General features: G+C 38.0%; 1 protein-coding gene across 1 annotated transcript in view; it reads left to right on the top strand.

Moving 5' to 3' along the window:
- LOC143852730 (protein RETICULATA-RELATED 4, chloroplastic-like) overlaps window positions 1-21,859 on the top strand; it is a 76,243-nt gene that overhangs the window by 1,340 nt on the left and 53,044 nt on the right. The window lies entirely within an intron of this gene.

The following is a 21,859-nucleotide window of genomic DNA, read 5'->3' as shown; positions in this document are numbered from 1 at the left end:
ACGATTCTTGACAGCTTTATGTTTGCGAATTCTACATTTTTTGAGAAATGCCTCCACCATCTGCTTTCAGTTATTTTGGGCTTCAACTTTTGAATACTTGGGGGTTAGAACATTGAACACTATTTGCAATATCTGGAATTATCCTTTTCTATTCAATGCCTTTTCATGGTCTAATAGAAGATGGAAAGTTTAGGGCAGGATCAATCAAGATTTAATTAGTAGCGTTTCCCGAGAGAATTTCTAGAATGCTGCCACATTTGGTATCTCATGACTGTGTGACTGGACCATAATTTGTTGCAGATTCCAGTTGGTGGTTGTCAGTGAAGGGCTGGCAGGCTTCTTGAATTTGAGCAAGTCTGATGCTTTTTGTCATGGGAGAAGAATGCTGAGAATATTTCATGAGATTCACTTACTCTCTCGCTGCTAGAATTTCTTATTGATTAAGATACAATATTGTTTGTTTGTGTGTGTGTGTGTGTGTGAGTGTGTGTGATTAGCTTACTAATCAGTGTTAATTGCTCTTCTAGCAAGATTTTCAACACTGATTGGGTTGCTTTTCGTTTTGAATATGTGCAACCTGACTTGATTTCGAGTTCTGAAGATTCATAAATCTTGATAATGGAGTTGTCGATTGATAACAGCAGGCTGTTGGGTTTGTGTGGGACATGATCCCGCGAGAGGGGCGTGGGGCGCGAGCCGCCGCGCGCTCTCCTTTGGTCTCTCGTACCCACGCGATTGGCGTGTGCATTTTATTGTTGATTTGAATTAATCTTTCCTGTGAACTTGGGATCACTAAGGCAATCCGAATTCCACACGAAAGAGACTGACAGAGTCGCCACCTAGATGTGGGATCTAGGACCCGTAATTAACCAGAAATCTAGACTCGCTACCTGGTTACGAGAATGGAAGGTATGGGGAGTTATCCGCCACATGCACCATTCCTGCCCGATAATCGGTCTTCGATTCCAAAAGCTAATTCTTTTAAATTTATTTTAAATGGCTCATTCAACTCTATGTTAATGTGCGAACTAAGTGACATGCATCTTATGATCTAATTTTAATGTGAATCCTAGATGTGTATCTTGATTTATTAATTTGTCTGGATTCATTCTAAGTGAAAGTTCTCCTAGAATTCTAATTTCATGGAAAATCCTAAGTGATTTGATTAAGCATTTACAAGAAAATTAATATACAAAACACCACAATTTGTTTGTGGTGCCGACTCGCGGGTGGTATGCCATCAGACATCCAAGCTGCCTACGTACCCAAGCCTCACTGGGATCAGAGTCGACGTAGTTCGATGCACCTAAGCTAAGCTACATATGCCTAACTCAACTAGGACACCGACTTAGACGGATTTGACTGTTTCAACAGTTTTAAGAGGAATTATTTAATTCAAGTTGAGGATTTTATTATCTTAGGATTTCATCTAAGATGCTATATGATTCTTATCTGAATGCAAGTTGTCCCTTAGACTAATGCAGGTTTTGCCTACATCCTAGTTTACTAGGCTTGTCCTAGGGAAAGATCGGGTGACTAGTGTAACTAGACCTATGGTACGGTTGCTATTCATAGCAAGCGTCCGTGATGAGGCTGGACTCCTAACTCTAGGACTCCCTAAAACCTAGGACACGGCACGACACCAGTGTTCCTAAATTGGGCTCTAATGGTTCCTAGATTGGAAACCATAATCCAATGGTTCCGAAAGACACAAGATAAATCGATTTAAGTTCTCGAGGTTAATGAGTTTCAGATTTCGAAGATTTTCAGTTTCTAGACATTTAAGGATTACCAATGGTTCTAGGGTTCACCAATTTCGGCCTTGAATGGCATCCAAAGGAGGGAATCGTGCGCTCTTTCCTTGTGCAATTTAATACTTAGGTTATAGCATCTTATTGCCTGGCAGAATCTCAGGATTTCCGTGGACAATAACCTCGGAGCCAACAACATGCTATAACTTAAATATTCAAATTGTCAAAGATCAAGTTGCAATTGGGATACGATTATGGATGCACGGGCCATTTTTCCAGGAAAATCTAAAGATCCTAAAATTTCTGTTTCAATGGATTAAGGAGTGAACATGTGACAGAATTTTAAAGTTCTTTAGGAATTTTTATATGATTTTCAATTAATTTCGAATTTTCCATGGATTTTATCAATTTTAAGCATATGAGCGGTTTTACAAGTGAAATTGTTGCAAATAAATTCGAAATGATTTTAAATTTCTACAGCAGCAAGATGAAAATGTATGTAGCTTACAGGATGAGTTTTGCATATTTTTACATTAAATTCACATTTAATCTTGATTAAACCATTAAATGTCCAGATTGCACAATTAACACATAAACTAGTAGAAATATAACTCTAAATTCTATGAAATTTCTACAGAAATACTATATGAATCAAAATAGCATGTAGTGAGATTTTCATGAATTTTAGAAATTATTTACTACCAATTTCGGATTTTACAATTTCCAGACCAGATTATAAATTAACACTACATCCCATATTAAAACAGATCCAAATCACACGAAAATTTTACAGTAACAAGTAATATGGAAGATAAGACTACTGTAAAAATTTTATGAATTTTAATGATGATCTGATGTTAGTAAAAATTCTCCTAAAATCTGATAAGTTTCAAAGAAAATATTAAATAATATACCAAATAAACTCCAAAAAATCTTTACAAATTCATGGTAAAATGAATCAGTAACATATTATTTTCCCACGAAATTTCATTAATTTTAGAATCTGTTTGGTATATAATTTAATTTTTCTTCGTCAAAAGATGTTTTTTGAAGAGTTTTCCATTTTTAAAACACAATTTGCGGAAAAAATCAGAAAAATTCGGAAAAATACAGAAATATTTTGAGAACAATGCACCTACCTGTGGTGAAGATCTCCGCCCAATCCAAAAAATATAAAAAATCCTGCCGCCGCCGATCCGCTCCGCCGTCTTTCGCTTTCTCTGGAGTGTTTAGAGGGAGTGATTGAGGGAGTGAAGAGATAATGGAAGAAGAATATTAGGGAGAGGGATGGAAGAATATATTGAGGAAAGGGATTGGAGGGAGTGATTAGAAGAGATAATGGAAGAGAAAGAGATAATGGAAGATAAATTTCTTTTTTTTTCCTCCTCCTTGGTGTGGATGGGAAGGAAGATATATATAGGGAGAGAAAGAGAGAGAGAGAGATATGTTGGTGGAGAGCTCATCATGTTGTCCCTCTTAGTGGAGAATCCATCATTATTGTTCTTAGTGGAGGGCCCATCATGTTTCTTAGTGGAGAGCCCATTATTATTGCTCTTAGTGGAGGGTCCATCATGTTTCTTAGTGGAGAATCCATCATTATTGTTCTTAGTGGAGGGCCCATCATGTTTCTTAGTGGAGAGCTACCATCATTGCTCTTAGTGGAGGGCCCATCATGTTGTCTTAGTGGAGAGCTACCATCATTGCTCTTAGTGGAGAGCTACCATCATTGCTCTTCACAAGAGGCCCCACAAGAGGCCCCACTGAGGCCCCACAATGTGGGCCCCACAATGTGGGCCCCACAATGTGGGCCAAATTCTTTCTGGCTCGGATTCTCGTGAATAATCACTCTCCACAATTATCAGGACGACGCAAAATATGACAGAAATATCCGAAAAGATCGAGAAAACATGGGGGACGGACACCGAAATGGAGAATACTGACGGACTGACAGAAAAAACCCTAATTTCTTTATCGATTAAGGCAGAGCAAAATGGGGGTGTCTACAGATGCCCCTCTTTGGTAGAGATGACGTAGTCATCAAATACCAAAGTCAAAATGACAGAACCATTTTGCGTAGCTTTAATCAACAAAGGACTTTCTAGACACAACGCACCTTAACATAATGCAAGACCCTAGATAAAATCCTAGAATTTAGAATGCAATAAAAAGTCCTGCTGCGGTGCTGCTCACAAACGGGCAACGAGAGAGGATGAGACCATTCACAAATGGACTCACAACATGAGATACCGTTCAGAAACGGGCTCAAAGAGGATAGGAGGCCATTCACAAATGGATTCGGACAATGAGGTACCGTTCATAAACGGTCTCAAGGAGGATAAGAGACCATTCACAAATGGACTCGAGAAATGAGGCACCGTTCACAAACGGGCTCAAGGAGGACATGAGATCATTCCCAAATGGACTCAGAAAACGAGACACCGTTGACGAGACAATTTACAAATGAACTTCAGAAAATGAGACACCGTTCACAAATGGGTTCAAGGAGAAAACGAGACCATTCACAAATGAACTCGAGAAATGAGGCGCCGTTCACAAACGGGCTCAAGGAGAACACGAGACTATTCACAAATGGACTCGGACAATGAGGTACCGTTCACAAACGGCCTTAAGGAGGATAAGAGACCATAGTTGTATGGACTAGAAGAGAATGGAATACCGTATTTTTACGGAGTTCCAAGGAAATGAGGTATCATATTTGTATGATAAGAGAACATTTTTGAATGGACTCAGAAGAGAATGGAATACCGTATTTTTACGGAGTTCCAAGGAAATGAGCTATCATATTTGTATGATGCTCAAAGAGAATAAGAGAACATTTTGGAATGGACTCAGAATGAAATACCGTATTTTTACGGCTTCAACTTCGGTTGAGATGAATTAATGAATTTGACAATGAAGAATTTGGAGATTTTTCATGAATTTGAATTTTGACGTAGAATTGGATTTGATGAATTTGAGGAATTTGAATTTGACGTAGAATTAGATTGTATGGACTCGAAGAGAATGGAATAGCGTATTTTTACGGAGTTCCAAAGAAATGAGTTATCATATTTGTATGATGCTCAAAGGGAATAAGTGAACATTTTGAATGGACTTAGAAGAGAATGGAATACCATATTTTTACGGAGTTCCAAAGAAATGAGGTATCATATTTGTATGATGCTCAAAGAGAATAAGAAAACATTTTTGAATGGACTCAGAAGAGAATGGAATACCATATTTTTACGGAGTTCCAAAGAAATGAGGTATCATATTTGTATGATGCTCAAAGAGAATAAGAAAACATTTTTGAATGGACTCAGAAGAGAATGGAATACCGTATTTTTACGGAGTTCCAAGGAAATGAGGTATCATATTTGTATGATGCTCAAAGAGAATAAGAGAACATTTTTGAATGGACTCAGAAGAGAATGGAATACCGTATTTTTACGGAGTTCCAAGGAAATGAGGTATCATATTTGTATGATGCTCAAAGGGAATAAGAGAACATTTTGAATGGACTCAGAAGAGAATGGAATACCGTATTTTTACGGAGTTCCAAGGAAATGAGGTATCATATTTGTATGATGCTCAAAGGGAATAAGAGAACATTTTGAATGGACTCAGAAGAGAATGGAATACCGTATTTTTACGGATTTCCAAGGAAATGAGGTATCATATTTATATGATGCTCAAAGAGAATAAGAGAACATTTTTGAATGAACTCAGAATGAAATACCGTATTTGTACGGCTTCCAAGGAAATGAGACATCATATTTGTATGATGCTCAAAGAGAATAAGAGACCGTAGTTGTATGGACTCGAAGAGAATGGAACACCATATTTTTACGGAGTTCCAAGGAAATGAGACATCACATTTGTATGATGCTCAAAGAGAATAAGAGAACATTTTTGAATGAACTCAGAATGAAATACCGTATTTGTACGGCTTCCAAGGAAATGAGATATCATATTTGTATGATGCTCAAAGAGAATAAGAGACCATAGTTGTATGGACTCGAAAAGAATGGAACACCATATTTTTACGGAGTTCCAAGGAAATGAGACATCACATTTGTATGATGCTCAAAGAGAATAAGAGAACATTTTTGAATGAACTCAGAATGAAATACCGTATTTGTACGGCTTCCAAGGAAATGAGATATCATATTTGTATGATGCTCAAAGAGAATAAGAGACCATAGTTGTATGGACTCGAAATGAAATACCGTATTTGTACGGCTTCCAAGGAAATGAGGTATCATATTTGTATGATGCTCAAAGAGAATAAGAGAACATTTTTGAATGGACTCAGAACAGAATGGAATACCGTATTTTTACGGAGTTCCAAGGAAATGAGGTATCATATTTGTATGATGCTCAAAGAGAATAAGAGAACATTTTTGAATGGACTCAGAATGAAATACCGTATTTTTACGGCTTCAACTTCGGTTGAGATGAATTAATGAATTTGACAATGAAAAATTTGGAGATTTTTCATGAATTTGAATTTGACGTAGAATTGGATTTGATGAATTTGGGGAATTTGAATTTGACGTAGAATTAGATTTGATGAATTTTGGGAATTTGAATTTGACGTAGAATTGGATTTGATGAATTTTGGATTTTTTATTTTTTTTTGGATTTGATGAATTTTGGATTTTTTTTTTTTTGAACTCAATGAAATCGGGGATATTATAGATCGTGCCTGACAAAGATATCGGAAACTAGGACTTTGACGAATGATGAAACGGCAAACCTTAGGAACGAAGAACCATTACTAACAAGAATGGATCAGAAACACTTTTATGAAACTTCAACAAGATTTTTCTCAAAGAGACTGCTGGTCTTGTCTTTGGGGATTTGGATAACTGAAACCTTGAACAAGACACTTGAAATTGGTAATCTAGAACAACGGCTCTCTTGGATATAACCAAACTAACTGGAAGGAAATTCTGAATTTTAACGGTTCATCTTTCTGAGAAATTGGGTCGACCATCATTGCATCTGAAGCTCTTCCAAGCTTAAGATGCCTTCCTGGGGTATGACATTTTTATGGAAGCTGGGCTTTCTGATGTTTCTACTTCTGAATTCTTCTGAGTTGATCTTCTTTGAAATGTAGCTGTTTGACTAGATTCTCGAACTCTTTCAGGTACAATCGCAGGGAGCTGACGAGGTCGGGCCTCCTTCACCGAGACAGTTGCATCATTTGGACATATGGATGACGATTGACTCCTTTTAAAGAGAAAACTTAGATAAAAGACACTAGTCAAAGGATTGAGCAGCTCTGAAGGAGTGAACATAGAATGACAAAGATTGACTAACTACACAGACAGACACGGTAATGCTTCTGACTTAGTTAACATTTTATTTGGTAAGTCCATCCTTTCGAGGAATGTTTTTTCAATTGGTAAACACTGGACTTTTTCCTTAAAACAGTAATGCTTCAAGGATTTAATTACGACCCCTAAGATTGCTTAGCTTCAATGCCCTCAATTTTGAGGATGTCATTTGAATTTGCTTGAACTTCGGTTGATCCTCAGTCTTGATACCGGCTGTAGCCTTCTTATAAATTTGCTTGAACTTCAGTTGATCTTCAGTCTTGATACCGGCTGTAGCCTTCTTATAATGATTCTCTTACCGTGACCAAGTCACCTCTTCAGGGTTTTTAACTTGGCGGACCGTGCTAGCCTTAACTTTTGCCTGAACCGCCCTTCTAGGTTTTCGATTCAGCAGGCTATCCCCTTAGCTTTTGCCTAAGCCGCCCTTTCGGGTTTTCAACTTAGCAGGGGAATGATCTTAAATTTTGCCTAAACCGCCCTTTCAGGTTTTCAGTCTAGCAGATCTTCAAACTCCATTTTTTTATTCATCATCATTTTTTTTTCTTTTTGTGTTTCGGGACCTAGATCATTAGTTCTGAACACCGGAAGGACTTTATAGGTAGGATAGGGCTTTTCAAAGAATGGCTTAAGGTTCAACAAAGATTTCGACCGAACCTGTGAACATGTTGCCTACATATCCCAAGGTAGGAATCAGGTCGTGTGTAGTTTAGGGCGAATGCCCCTAGTTTGAAGATAGATTACTTGAAGGTTAATTGATTTTTCATTTTTCTTTTCTTTCTGGAATAATTGACTTCTCTTCTTTTGGAAGTTGTCCCTCTTTTTTCTGAAAGGATTGAATTTCTTTTTTTTTTGGATCGATTGAATTGCTTTTCTTTTTTGAATTGACCGAACTCAGTTTAACCGAGCTGCCTACGTACCCCAGTGTAGGGATCAGGTCTCGCGTAGTTCGGGGCGAATGCCCCGAGTTTGATGGGTTTTCAAGAAAATTTGATTCAGGCTCGGAGGGTTTGCAAACCGGTATTCTTTTGACGTTGGGTTCTGATTTTGGGATTTATTCGGCCAAAGGAGGCCTTCCGATGTTCAGAATGAGAATCGATCTAGGTTACTAGAGTCTCTCTGGTACTGATTATTTATTTATTTTTCTTTTTTTTTTCATGGAGTTTGACGGCATTTCCAGGTAAGAGATAATGTATCTTCTTCTTCCAAGATTCCAATGCGTACTTTCGACTTTCATAAAGCGAAACTTGTTCTTTGACATCCTCCATCTATGGATTTGTAACTCTTGATATCTGATGATCACTTTTCAATGCTTGCTCTTGAACTTCTTATCTTGAATTTGTTGGCTTTATGTTATGAATTTGAGAACCAAGGTCATTGATTGGAAATATGAAAGTTGTTTCCACTCTATGCCCCTTGTATAGCATATATTTTCTCACTTTCTTCATTTCTTGAACCTTCTATCTGGGTCTTTCTCTTGGCATTAATGGTAACACTTACCGGACCATCTTTTTATCCTCAAAATGGGTTTACCAATTCTTCACACTCTTCAGAGGGTAACGTATTTTCAATCGGCATTTACTGGATCAAGGTTTCAGTGCTAGTGTTTACCACTTTAATTTCATCTTTGAAAGGCTGAGATTGGCGCTCCTCCTCTTGTTCAAGTAATCGTTGTGACTCAAGTGGAGTTTCGTCAATTTTGTCCTCATTTGATGAGGGAGTCTTATTTTAAGATCAGAAGCACACTTAAGAAACAGACACCAATGAACTTTTGGAACTGAAATTTTTATTTAAAGAAATGGCTATTACATCTGATGACCTATCCTGAACATTCTTAGGATTCACAACTCTAAATAAAAAAGAGAAGCAGAAGATATCTTGCCTAGACTAGGCTTTGACCTTGAAATGTAAGACCGGACTCAACAATTGTACTGACCATGATTACTGATTCGCATAGGGGAACGCCCCTAGTTCAAGGATTATGATAGTGAACTCTGAAGGACTTAGCAAAATATTCTTGAAAAAGGTTGCCCTTAGAGTAAGAAAAGACCAAGGGTACAAGCAAGATTGGATCATCTGGACCAGGCATGATCAGATCATGAGATTGCATAATCGAAAGATTGTGAGATTCTGCTCCTGCCAGTTAGGGGATGGCATGAAGATACGATCGAATCGTATGACAGAAGAATGAAAGACGCACGATCAAGAGATTAGATGAGATAGTATAAGATTGCTTTCAACGGATAGATCATGAATGACTAATCCTATGAGATCTTTGGAAATGATGGGATTTATATCCTAACCCCAAAGGAAAAGTTTTTAGTCTTCGCACATTTTAACAATGTTACCTGAAGGCATCAACCCTAATCCTAATCTAGCGGAGTGGAGAGAGGATCTCGACTCATGACTTTGTTTGTGTACCTAGGACCGATCGTAGCCATTGGAAGATGGACTACGGCCTAATCTAGACACAAATGGGTAAGATATCCTAAACTAGGCTCACACATGTGGTGCACATGTGTTCGTATACTGCATGCATGTGTGGGTTAATCTAGGGGTAAGGCCAAGAGTCCCCTTAGCGCGAATCCATGTTCGATATACTGTACCAGTGTCCGGCGTATCAGTACGTGAACAAGAGATCCGTTTACGTACCATAAAGGTACTAGGCTAAGGGTGGAATGCTTCTCTAGCACAGAGGCACCAGGTGATGAAATCCCAGTCAACCATGCTAGATAACACTCCGGGTTCCTAAAATAGGACGTGTGTGCATGTGAGATGCAGGAGTTTAGATGAAAGTGATGTAAGTGTGTGCAATAAGTTCGCGCAATCTATGATGCCTTCAGGTTTTGTTAGATTAAGTTTGAGTATATGTGATGAGAAAATAAAGCATACAAACTAATCTAACAAGCATAAAAGAGATAGAGTTTTCATGAGCCAGTTAAAATAGATTCAAATGAGTTATCCTTTGGAATTGTAATGAAGTTAGGTGGTCCCCAGCAGAGTCGCCAGACTGTGGGACATGATCCCGCGAGAGGGGCGTGGGGCGCGAGCCGCCGCGCGCTCTCCTTTGGTCTCTCGTACCCACGCGATTGGCGTGTGCATTTTATTGTTGATTTGAATTAATCTTTCCTGTGAACTTGGGATCACTAAGGCAATCCGAATTCCACACGAAAGAGACTGACAGAGTCGCCACCTAGATGTGGGATCTAGGACCCGTAATTAACCAGAAATCTAGACTCGCTACCTGGTTACGAGAATGGAAGGTATGGGGAGTTATCCGCCACATGCACCATTCCTGCCCGATAATCGGTCTTCGATTCCAAAAGCTAATTCTTTTAAATTTATTTTAAATGGCTCATTCAACTCTATGTTAATGTGCGAACTAAGTGACATGCATCTTATGATCTAATTTTAATGTGAATCCTAGATGTGTATCTTGATTTATTAATTTGTCTGGATTCATTCTAAGTGAAAGTTCTCCTAGAATTCTAATTTCATGGAAAATCCTAAGTGATTTGATTAAGCATTTACAAGAAAATTAATATACAAAACACCACAATTTGTTTGTGGTGCCGACTCGCGGGTGGTATGCCATCAGACATCCAAGCTGCCTACGTACCCAAGCCTCACTGGGATCAGAGTCGACGTAGTTCGATGCACCTAAGCTAAGCTACATATGCCTAACTCAACTAGGACACCGACTTAGACGGATTTGACTGTTTCAACAGTTTTAAGAGGAATTATTTAATTCAAGTTGAGGATTTTATTATCTTAGGATTTCATCTAAGATGCTATATGATTCTTATCTGAATGCAAGTTGTCCCTTAGACTAATGCAGGTTTTGCCTACATCCTAGTTTACTAGGCTTGTCCTAGGGAAAGATCGGGTGACTAGTGTAACTAGACCTATGGTACGGTTGCTATTCATAGCAAGCGTCCGTGATGAGGCTGGACTCCTAACTCTAGGACTCCCTAAAACCTAGGACACGGCACGACACCAGTGTTCCTAAATTGGGCTCTAATGGTTCCTAGATTGGAAACCATAATCCAATGGTTCCGAAAGACACAAGATAAATCGATTTAAGTTCTCGAGGTTAATGAGTTTCAGATTTCGAAGATTTTCAGTTTCTAGACATTTAAGGATTACCAATGGTTCTAGGGTTCACCAATTTCGGCCTTGAATGGCATCCAAAGGAGGGAATCGTGCGCTCTTTCCTTGTGCAATTTAATACTTAGGTTATAGCATCTTATTGCCTGGCAGAATCTCAGGATTTCCGTGGACAATAACCTCGGAGCCAACAACATGCTATAACTTAAATATTCAAATTGTCAAAGATCAAGTTGCAATTGGGATACGATTATGGATGCACGGGCCATTTTTCCAGGAAAATCTAAAGATCCTAAAATTTCTGTTTCAATGGATTAAGGAGTGAACATGTGACAGAATTTTAAAGTTCTTTAGGAATTTTTATATGATTTTCAATTAATTTCGAATTTTCCATGGATTTTATCAATTTTAAGCATATGAGCGGTTTTACAAGTGAAATTGTTGCAAATAAATTCGAAATGATTTTAAATTTCTACAGCAGCAAGATGAAAATGTATGTAGCTTACAGGATGAGTTTTGCATATTTTTACATTAAATTCACATTTAATCTTGATTAAACCATTAAATGTCCAGATTGCACAATTAACACATAAACTAGTAGAAATATAACTCTAAATTCTATGAAATTTCTACAGAAATACTATATGAATCAAAATAGCATGTAGTGAGATTTTCATGAATTTTAGAAATTATTTACTACCAATTTCGGATTTTACAATTTCCAGACCAGATTATAAATTAACACTACATCCCATATTAAAACAGATCCAAATCACACGAAAATTTTACAGTAACAAGTAATATGGAAGATAAGACTACTGTAAAAATTTTATGAATTTTAATGATGATCTGATGTTAGTAAAAATTCTCCTAAAATCTGATAAGTTTCAAAGAAAATATTAAATAATATACCAAATAAACTCCAAAAAATCTTTACAAATTCATGGTAAAATGAATCAGTAACATATTATTTTCCCACGAAATTTCATTAATTTTAGAATCTGTTTGGTATATAATTTAATTTTTCTTCGTCAAAAGATGTTTTTTGAAGAGTTTTCCATTTTTAAAACACAATTTGCGGAAAAAATCAGAAAAATTCGGAAAAATACAGAAATATTTTGAGAACAATGCACCTACCTGTGGTGAAGATCTCCGCCCAATCCAAAAAATATAAAAAATCCTGCCGCCGCCGATCCGCTCCGCCGTCTTTCGCTTTCTCTGGAGTGTTTAGAGGGAGTGATTGAGGGAGTGAAGAGATAATGGAAGAAGAATATTAGGGAGAGGGATGGAAGAATATATTGAGGAAAGGGATTGGAGGGAGTGATTAGAAGAGATAATGGAAGAGAAAGAGATAATGGAAGATAAATTTCTTTTTTTTTCCTCCTCCTTGGTGTGGATGGGAAGGAAGATATATATAGGGAGAGAAAGAGAGAGAGAGAGATATGTTGGTGGAGAGCTCATCATGTTGTCCCTCTTAGTGGAGAATCCATCATTATTGTTCTTAGTGGAGGGCCCATCATGTTTCTTAGTGGAGAGCCCATTATTATTGCTCTTAGTGGAGGGTCCATCATGTTTCTTAGTGGAGAATCCATCATTATTGTTCTTAGTGGAGGGCCCATCATGTTTCTTAGTGGAGAGCTACCATCATTGCTCTTAGTGGAGGGCCCATCATGTTGTCTTAGTGGAGAGCTACCATCATTGCTCTTAGTGGAGAGCTACCATCATTGCTCTTCACAAGAGGCCCCACAAGAGGCCCCACTGAGGCCCCACAATGTGGGCCCCACAATGTGGGCCCCACAATGTGGGCCAAATTCTTTCTGGCTCGGATTCTCGTGAATAATCACTCTCCACAATTATCAGGACGACGCAAAATATGACAGAAATATCCGAAAAGATCGAGAAAACATGGGGGACGGACACCGAAATGGAGAATACTGACGGACTGACAGAAAAAACCCTAATTTCTTTATCGATTAAGGCAGAGCAAAATGGGGGTGTCTACAGTTTGATATTCCTAATTTATTCACGGAAATTAGATCTGGAACAGAGTTATCTTGTTTACTATTGATTTTTGTAACAACCGAAAATTTTATTAGGTTTAGTAATTTGAAAATTTTGTTATTTGCACCCCCAAAACTTATAAAATATGTTAGACTAAACAAACCTTAGTTAGTATATTACTTTAAGTATTGGTTTAACGGTATTTTTGGCATTGTAAAAAAAATTAGTGGAGAAAGTAAATTCAACTTTTAGAGGCCATCCCAAAAACTTAGCCGTATCCCATCCTCCCCTAAGAATTAGGCGCCTACTCCAAATTGGAGTGGGTATGGCAATTACTTCTTTCTCTAATTTGGGCGCCACTTGTGGGCCCATTAGGGTTGTTGCAATCTTTAAGATTTCTAAAAATCTTTATCATTAGCAATAAAAATCAAAAGAAAAGAGGAAAGTGATAAGTAAATTAATTAAATAAAAATATAAGGAAGGAAATATAGGAGAAAAATATGGAAACATACTAAAATTAAGGAGATTTACAAATCTCCACAAATTTTTGGTCGTGCACTGTGCACAACTCCCAAGAAGGGGTGTGCGCACGACTTGCCTCTCTCACCTTCTCTTAGTTGTTTTTGGGGCTCACTTTAAATCATGCACATAGAGTTTTATATGTATAAACTTTCTATTCACACTATGATAAGTAAAAAGAGAGATAATTTAGGAGATAATAAAGTTAGAAACAAATAAAGACTTGGTGGGAAAGAATCCCACCGAAATTGGGAAACACACACACTATATACATATTGGGACGCCCCTCTCTCTCCTCAATTTTCATACGTTTGAGAAAAAGGGTGAGAGAGAGAGAGAGGTAGGACCAAGTGTCGGAGAAGAAAAAAAGAAAAGAAAGAAGAGAAAGAAAGAGAGGAAGAGAGATGGAAAGAAAAAGAAAAAGAGAGAAGAAGAAGAAGAAGAAGAAGAAGAAGGAAATCTGGGGTCTTCACGTCCGTCCAGGAAAGTTCCGAAATGAAGCCTTTTTCGTTTTTTTCTTCACAAACTAGTATAGGAATAGGTCTAAGATCAAGATTTTTATAAAATTGATGCTGAATTTCAGTTTTTTACTCAGGTTTATATACTTATAAAATCAAAAACGAAATTGATAAACACACCACGAATATTTGTCCTATTTGAATAAACTAGAATAAAGATTGAAGGGGAAACAACTTAAAATTTAATATAGCTGCTGTAAAACTGAAGAACTTGTAGATCTGGGCCCCAAAAACGAAAATTTATAATTGCACCAAGTTAGTTCGTCTTATTTGGAAATTTAGGGAACTAATATTAGGACTTTAACACACAAAAAGATCATGTTATATTGCTGGAATACATCTGGAATAATGGAGAATAATGAAATCTTATTTTGATAATGGCACATAGAGCTTTCGTCTTATTCAAAAACTATGTGAAACATAACGAAAACTTTACTACTAGTGAAATATATTTATAAATCGTTGCTGGAAATCAGAGTAAGAAACTGATTTGATGTTAACCATGTTTTTGATAATGGCACCAAAAACCCTTGTCTTATTAAAAAATAATACTAAATATATTAAAAACCTTTAGAAAAATGAATTATATATGTAAAACGTTGGCTGAAAATCAGATTTTCAAAATCAGATTTAGAGACTTACATATTTTGATAACGGCACAAAAGTATGTCATCTTATATGGAATTATATGGAGAATTCTGTTATAAATTTTTTTGAAAATATGCATGAAATAAATAATTATGCTGAAATATGAGAAAAATAGGTAATTACAGTCAAATCCAAATTTGATAACCGCACCAAAATCACTTGTTTTGGTGCAGCTATCAAAACAAGTGAAATGTCCTGTTACTCCTGTAGCTTAGGATCTCCTTGACTGGCATTTTTCACTGAAACTAAGAACCCTTGACATCCATTCCTCAACATCCTTCTAGCTTGTAGGGCAGAAATAACTCGAGGAGGTACTACTCTCATACTTCCTCTAAAAATAAACTCAGGTTAGTTTGGAATGCAAAACTTTACTATCTTCTTGTGACAGTCAAGATTAGTGTGATTTGTTGCTAACCAATCCATCCCTAGGATGACGTCAAAGTCCTTCATTTCTAGGATCACCAACTCTACTGGTATTTTCCTACCTTCTATTTCAACTGTGTAAGATCTGCAGACTTTGTCTGCCACTGTAAAGTCTCCCATAGGGGTGTCTACCACTAGTTCCACTTCTATAGGCTCAACTTTTAGTTTGTTTTTTCTAATGAAACTAGCAGATACAAATGAATGGGACGCGCCCGAATCAAACATAACATGTGCATATGCATAAGAAATCAATAAGGTACCTGTCACCATAGCATTTGAGGCCAGAGCATCCTGCTCGTCGATGTTTTACACCCTTGCCTGCCCTCGAGGCCCTTGATTCAATTGTCGGTTCTAGTTTGCAGGTGCTGGCAGTGCAGGTGCCGCTTGGCTCGGTCCTTGACCCTGTCCTGCCTTCTTTCGGAGGCAATCAGCTTTCTTGTGTCCGAGCTTCCCACAGACAAAACAAGCACCCGTCACAAAGGGGCATCCTTCTCGTCATGATTTCTCTTACACCTTTGGCACCATGAATTTTTTTCTACCTTTCTGACCTCCTTGATTCTGAGATGGCCCATCTCTACTTTGATTAGGTTTTTGCTTCTTGTATTGATTACCCGAACTCTGGCCGCTTTGAGATTCGAAGTTCTTAAACTTTTTCTTCTATTGAAGTTCTCTATCCTGCTGTGCTCTCACTACACCCTCTTCAACAGCTAAGGCCTTTACCACAGATTCAGTATATGTGCGGATTTGGAAATCCTTAACTCTCTGCTTGATGGGTTCGCTAAGCCCTTTTTGGAATCGACGAGCTAAGGCTCCGTCATCCCCTATAAGTCCTGAAGGTGCAAATTTCCCTAACTTGCTAAACTTTGCCTCACATTCTGTTACCGTCATGCTTCCTTGCTTCAGGTTAAAGAACTCATTTTCCTTTAGTATTTTTATGCCTTTGGGAAAGAACTTATCATTGAAGGCTGTTTGAAACTCCTTCTAAGTACACTGCTTGTCCTTCCACACAGTGCGTTTTTCCATCTTCCACCAAGTATTTGCATCACCTCTGAGCATAAAGGTAGCTGCATCCAGCCTCTCCTGATCCGTGTATTCCAAATAGTCAAAGATCTTTATTGTGTCATCCAACCACTCCTCAGCCTCAAGTGGATCTGAACTCCCTTTGAAAGGAGTTGTCAGTTTCTGGAATTATGACTGACGACTGTTTTGCTTTAGTTGAGACTACAGCTGGGGTTGATTCTGTTTTGCCTGCATAGTCACCACCCCCACTAAGGTCTTCATCATATCCCTAAGGCTCGGAGATCCCGGTTGTTCCTCGTCCTTTCCATTTTGAGTCCCAGATGAAGGATTCGTGGAACTTACTTGCTGATCATCAATTGGAGCCTCTTCATGCTGATTTTCCTGTGGGTTTACATTTGCTCCAATTATCGCATCTGTGGCCATGGAACGTCCGACTGATTCCTGGGACTCACCTTGTACTGTCCCCTGTGGGAGAGACAACTGTCTCCTGTTCCTTTTGTACTGTTTAGGAGGCATCCTGACCTATGTCAATAAATATGTCCATAAGTACATGTGTGGTTTCGATATAAGTAATATTTATACATCAACAAAATTAGATATTAGATATACATATACTTATATACATATATCAATCCCCATGTGATCCCCACTCTCACGTCGAGTATGTGTTCTAGGTGTTTAAGGTCTCTAGGTTTTCAAACCTATGCTCTGATACCATTATTGTCACACCTCGGCCCCACTGTGTAGATGTGTCCGCCCAGTTTTATTTTTCCGCAAAAAACGCGTCTACACAGGGAAGGTCGGGGTCTACACATATAGCCCAGGAACTTTCTCTCTCCCCTTCCGATGTGGGACTATTACAATCCACCCCTCTTAAAGGGCCCAGTGAGGACGCTGGCACACCGTACGAGAGGAGATACTGCTCTGATTCCATTATGTCACGCCCCCAAACCGAATTCCTGTCTAGGTACATAATAGCGCCAGATATTCATCAAACCATGAATATGTAAGGCATTCTCACTGGAACCATGCAATAAATAGAGCTACTAAAATAATAACTAATTAATTAATTCACCATCAGAGTAATCTATGAGAAAACTAAAATCTCTTGTCCAATGGACTACATCAATTAAACCAAATTAAATAACTAGATGTTAATTCCAACTAAAGCTACTGTCTGAATAACTGAAAAATAATAAAGCTCCTAAACTGTCGCCTTTGCTCACACCCAAAGCCGTGCAACAAGCATTCTACTGTTCTCCACCTGTAACATATAATGCGTAAAATGAACTAATGCCCAGTTAAATAGATATGTCTACACTAATAATATGATATCAATCAATAAAAACAGCATAACTGGCAATCTATGTAATAATTGTAACTGGCATAGCAATCTAGCTAGCAAAACTTTATAACTGGCATAAACATGCATAACTGTAACTTGTAACTACGCTTGATGCCTAGTGTAATGAGACTAGTACTGCTAGACTACATAGCCTACGGAACCTGCCAACTAACTCGTAGGAAGCCGAATCCCAACGATCTCGTATGGGATTACACCCTCAAAAATACTGCGTAGGGTTATAACTGCGGCTTGATCCGTGACCTTCCTTCGACGGCCTAGAAAAAGTCTCAAACACTAGCAACCAAGCATAACACTTCGTCTCAAAGGACATTAATTGTTGCATCCTCACTCGGACAACACTATGTCCTGATGCAAAAACTGTGACTATTAAAGTCTAACTGGCACATACGTTAATGTGGTAGATCCGAACTAGGAGTCAAATACCATACTGTGAATATTGACTCTTGTGTACACTAACACAGTCAATATCAATAAAAAACATGCATAAACTTGCATAAAGAATCATTTTCAATATGTAGACTAACTGTGGTAGAACAAGTCTACTCACCTCTAGTACTTGTTTGAATCGTTTCCCACGAACAAGATCTTTAAATCACTGTGTAGTATCATCTACAATCCATATTAACCCTTAATTATCACCTTGGATTAATATTTAGGTCTTACAGAACAAATGTGTCCCCAAAACTTATTGGAAAAATATTCCAAAATTCGGCATTAATAGTGTGTTCGGGTGTCCGAACTGGGCGTCCGAGGTCCCCTTCGGGCGTCCGAGCCACCCCCTTCGGGCACCTTTGAGATTTCCCCCCTCTCGGATGCCTCTCGGGTTCACGTCTTCGGGCGCTCGACCTTTTCCTTTCGGGCATCCGAGAGACCTCTCGGACGTCTCCTTCGGGTGTCCGAGAATTGCGATTTGGGTTTTCCCAATTCGCACAAGAACACTATTTTTCTCCGGTTTTCTACCCGAAAACCCTTCTTTCTTCTTCCTTTAAACATATTAAACATCTTAATAAGTTATCTCTTTATTTTTTTGATTGATTAGGGCATCCAACGTGGAAATACCCAAAGATCTTCGGGAAAAACCAATTTTCCTCAAATTTAATCCATAATTATTCACTCGAAGAACACGAAGATTGATTTAATTACTATAGATACGTTCTAATTTTTATTCTCAAGAGATATGAATCTTTGTAGAGAGTCGAATAAATCATAATTATATTTTAATTTGATTTACATACCTCTTTAGGAGATGGATCCCTATGCTTTCCTCACTCCCCTCTTCCCAAAGCGCCACAGGTTTTCTCTTTAGGGTTAAAGTTCTAAAATCTGTAGCTTAAGTGTGTTTTTATAGACTCATTAAGAGTCCTAAAATAGCAAGCCTTTTAGAAGCCCTAATTTAAATTAAATAAAAATTTAATATTTTTCAGACAAAAATACCCTTCCCCCAAAATTTTTACACGTTTGGGGTATTTCAAATCAGATCTGGAACAGAGTAATTTGAAATCGAAAATAAGATCTTGTTTACTGTTGATTTCTATAACAACCGAAAATTTTATTAGTTTTAGTAATTTGAAAATTTTGTTATTTGCACCCCCAAAACTTATAAAATATATTAGACTAAACTAACCTTAGTTAGTATATTACTTTAAGTATTGGTTTAAGGGTATTTTTGGCATTGTAAAAAAAATTAGTGGAGAAAGTAAATTCGACTTTTAGAGGCCATCCCAAAAATTTAGCCGTATCCCATCCTCCACTAAGAATTAGCTACCCACTCCAAATTGGAGTGGGTGCGGCAATTACTTCTTTCCCCAATTTGGGCGCCACTTGTGGGCCCGTTTGGGTTGTTGAAATCTTTAAGATTTCTAAAAACTTTATCATTAGCAATAAAAATCAAAAGAAAAGTGGAAAGTGATATGTAAACTAATTAAATAAAAATATAAAGGAGGAAATATAGGAGAAAAATATGGGAACATACTAAAATTAAGGAGATTTACAAATCTCCCCTCTCCCACCTGTTCTTAGTTGTTTTGTGGGCCCACTTTTAAATCATGCACATAGAGTTTCATATGTATAAACTTTCTATTCACACTATGATTAGTAAAAAGAGAGATAATTTAGGGGAGAATAAAGTTAGAAACAAATAAAGACTTGGTGGGAAAGAATCCCACCGAAATTGGGAAACACACACACTATATACATATTGGGACGCCTCTCTCTCTCTCTATCTCTCCTCAATTTTCATACGTTTGAGAAAAAGAGAGAGAGAGAGAGGTCCGACCAAGTGTGGGAGAAGGAAAAAAAAAGAAAAGAAAGAAGAGAAAGAAAGAAAGAGAGGAAGAGAGGGAAAGAAAAAGAAAGGGAGAGAAGAAGAACAAGAAGGAAATCTAGGGTCTTCGCGTCCATCCGGGTAAGTGCCGAAACGAAGTATTTTTCATTTTTTTCTTCACAAACTAGTATAGGAATAGGTCTAAGATCAAAATTTTTATAATATTAATGCTGAATTTCAGTTTTTGACTCGGGTTTATATACGTATAAAATCAAAAACGAAATTTATAAACACACCACGAATATTTGTCCTATTCAAAATTTGAATAAACTAGAACAAAGATTTTTTTTTTTGAGACGGTAAAATGAGAATATATTAAAAGGCGAACCGAGTTGGTTCAAAACAAATTACAGAAAGAGAGAGAAAGAAAATACAAAATCAAGGAGGGAGATAATCAAACCGCTCCATACTAGACCTAAATACACCACCCCTTGCTAGGGAGTCAGCATCTGAATTAGCTGATCTCCTCACATGCCTAAACGATATAGACGAGTCAAGAACTAAATCATCAAGTTCCTCAAAGAAAGATAAAAAACGCCACGGAGGAAAAGCCGCACCCAGAAGCCAGAGAATAACATTAGAGGAGTCCCCTTCCACTATCACCTTATCTAACACAGAATGATCCAAAAACTTGATCCCACAATGAATTGCTCTCACTTCCGCTTCATTAGAGTTCGCCACTCCAATGGGGCCCGAGAAAGCCCAGAGAACATCCCCCTTGGAATCTCTGCATAAACCCCCAATTCCTGCATCACCAGGATTGCCAAGAGAGGAACCATCGAAATTCAGCTTTAACATTCCCTCTGGAGGAGGGAGCCAGGGTTGATTAATTTTGACTTTGCTAATCCCCTCCTTGCAAATAGTCTACCAGCCTTCCCAAAGATCATACGCTGAGACGAAATGAAACAGAGGAAGGCTTCTAGCCCAAGAAATAACCGCTGAAATGATCTTGATAAATATCCAGTAAGACGATTTTGCCACACCGTCAAATACTCGGGAGTTTCTTTCCTTCCAAATGAACCACCATGAAGCCACCATACACATCTTCCACAGCGACTCACCCTTTCTTTTCCAGGGGCACCATTCCCAACTTTTAATAAAATCTGATATGGTGTTAGGGAGAGCCCAAGATACCCCAAAGCGAGATAGAATAAAACCCCATAAATCTCTAGCAAACTTACAGTGAATGAATAGATGATCAATGGATTCGCCATCTGATAAACATAAAGGGCAATGGTTGACCAAAATCATCCCTCTCTTCCTCAAAAAATCAATTGTCTGGATACGACCACAACATACTGCCCACGCAAAAAAAGAAACCCTCGGCGGGCAAGAAAACTTTCAGATTGAAGCAGAAGGAGACTCAACTTCGCTACACACCAAATGTTGATAGAAAGATTTAACAGAGAAAAATCTGGATGAACACCAAAACCATACACGGGAATCAACCCCCTCCTCTTAATATAACACCCTTCAATCAAGGACATCAACTCAAGGACTGAATTCAACTCTCTATCAAAAAAGTTTCTTCTGAACTTCGGCTTCCAAACCACTACCGAGGTCACCCTCTCAAAGCAATCCGCCACCCATCCCACCTTTTGAGAAGACACCAGAAACAGATCAGGGAATAATGCCCTAAGAGGAACTGCCGAGCACCACGGATCTGACCAGAAACGGATTCTATCGCCAACATAAACCTTAAAGCGAATACCTTTGGAAAATAAAACCTCAACCTTCAAAATATCCCGCCAAACAGTTAGACCCTTGAACTTAAAATTATCCGCAGTACACCAATTCCTCTCCCTCAACCCATATTTGCTCCCTATTACTTTTACCCATAAGGC

The sequence above is a fragment of the Tasmannia lanceolata genome, unplaced genomic scaffold (assembly GCF_043159265.1).
Source record: "Tasmannia lanceolata isolate RefF3 unplaced genomic scaffold, GAP_Taslan_0.1 ptg000019l, whole genome shotgun sequence".
Taxonomy (NCBI): domain Eukaryota; kingdom Viridiplantae; phylum Streptophyta; class Magnoliopsida; order Canellales; family Winteraceae; genus Tasmannia; species Tasmannia lanceolata.
Note: the sequence above shows the minus strand (reverse complement) of the source record. Positions and strands in the feature narration are given on the sequence as shown.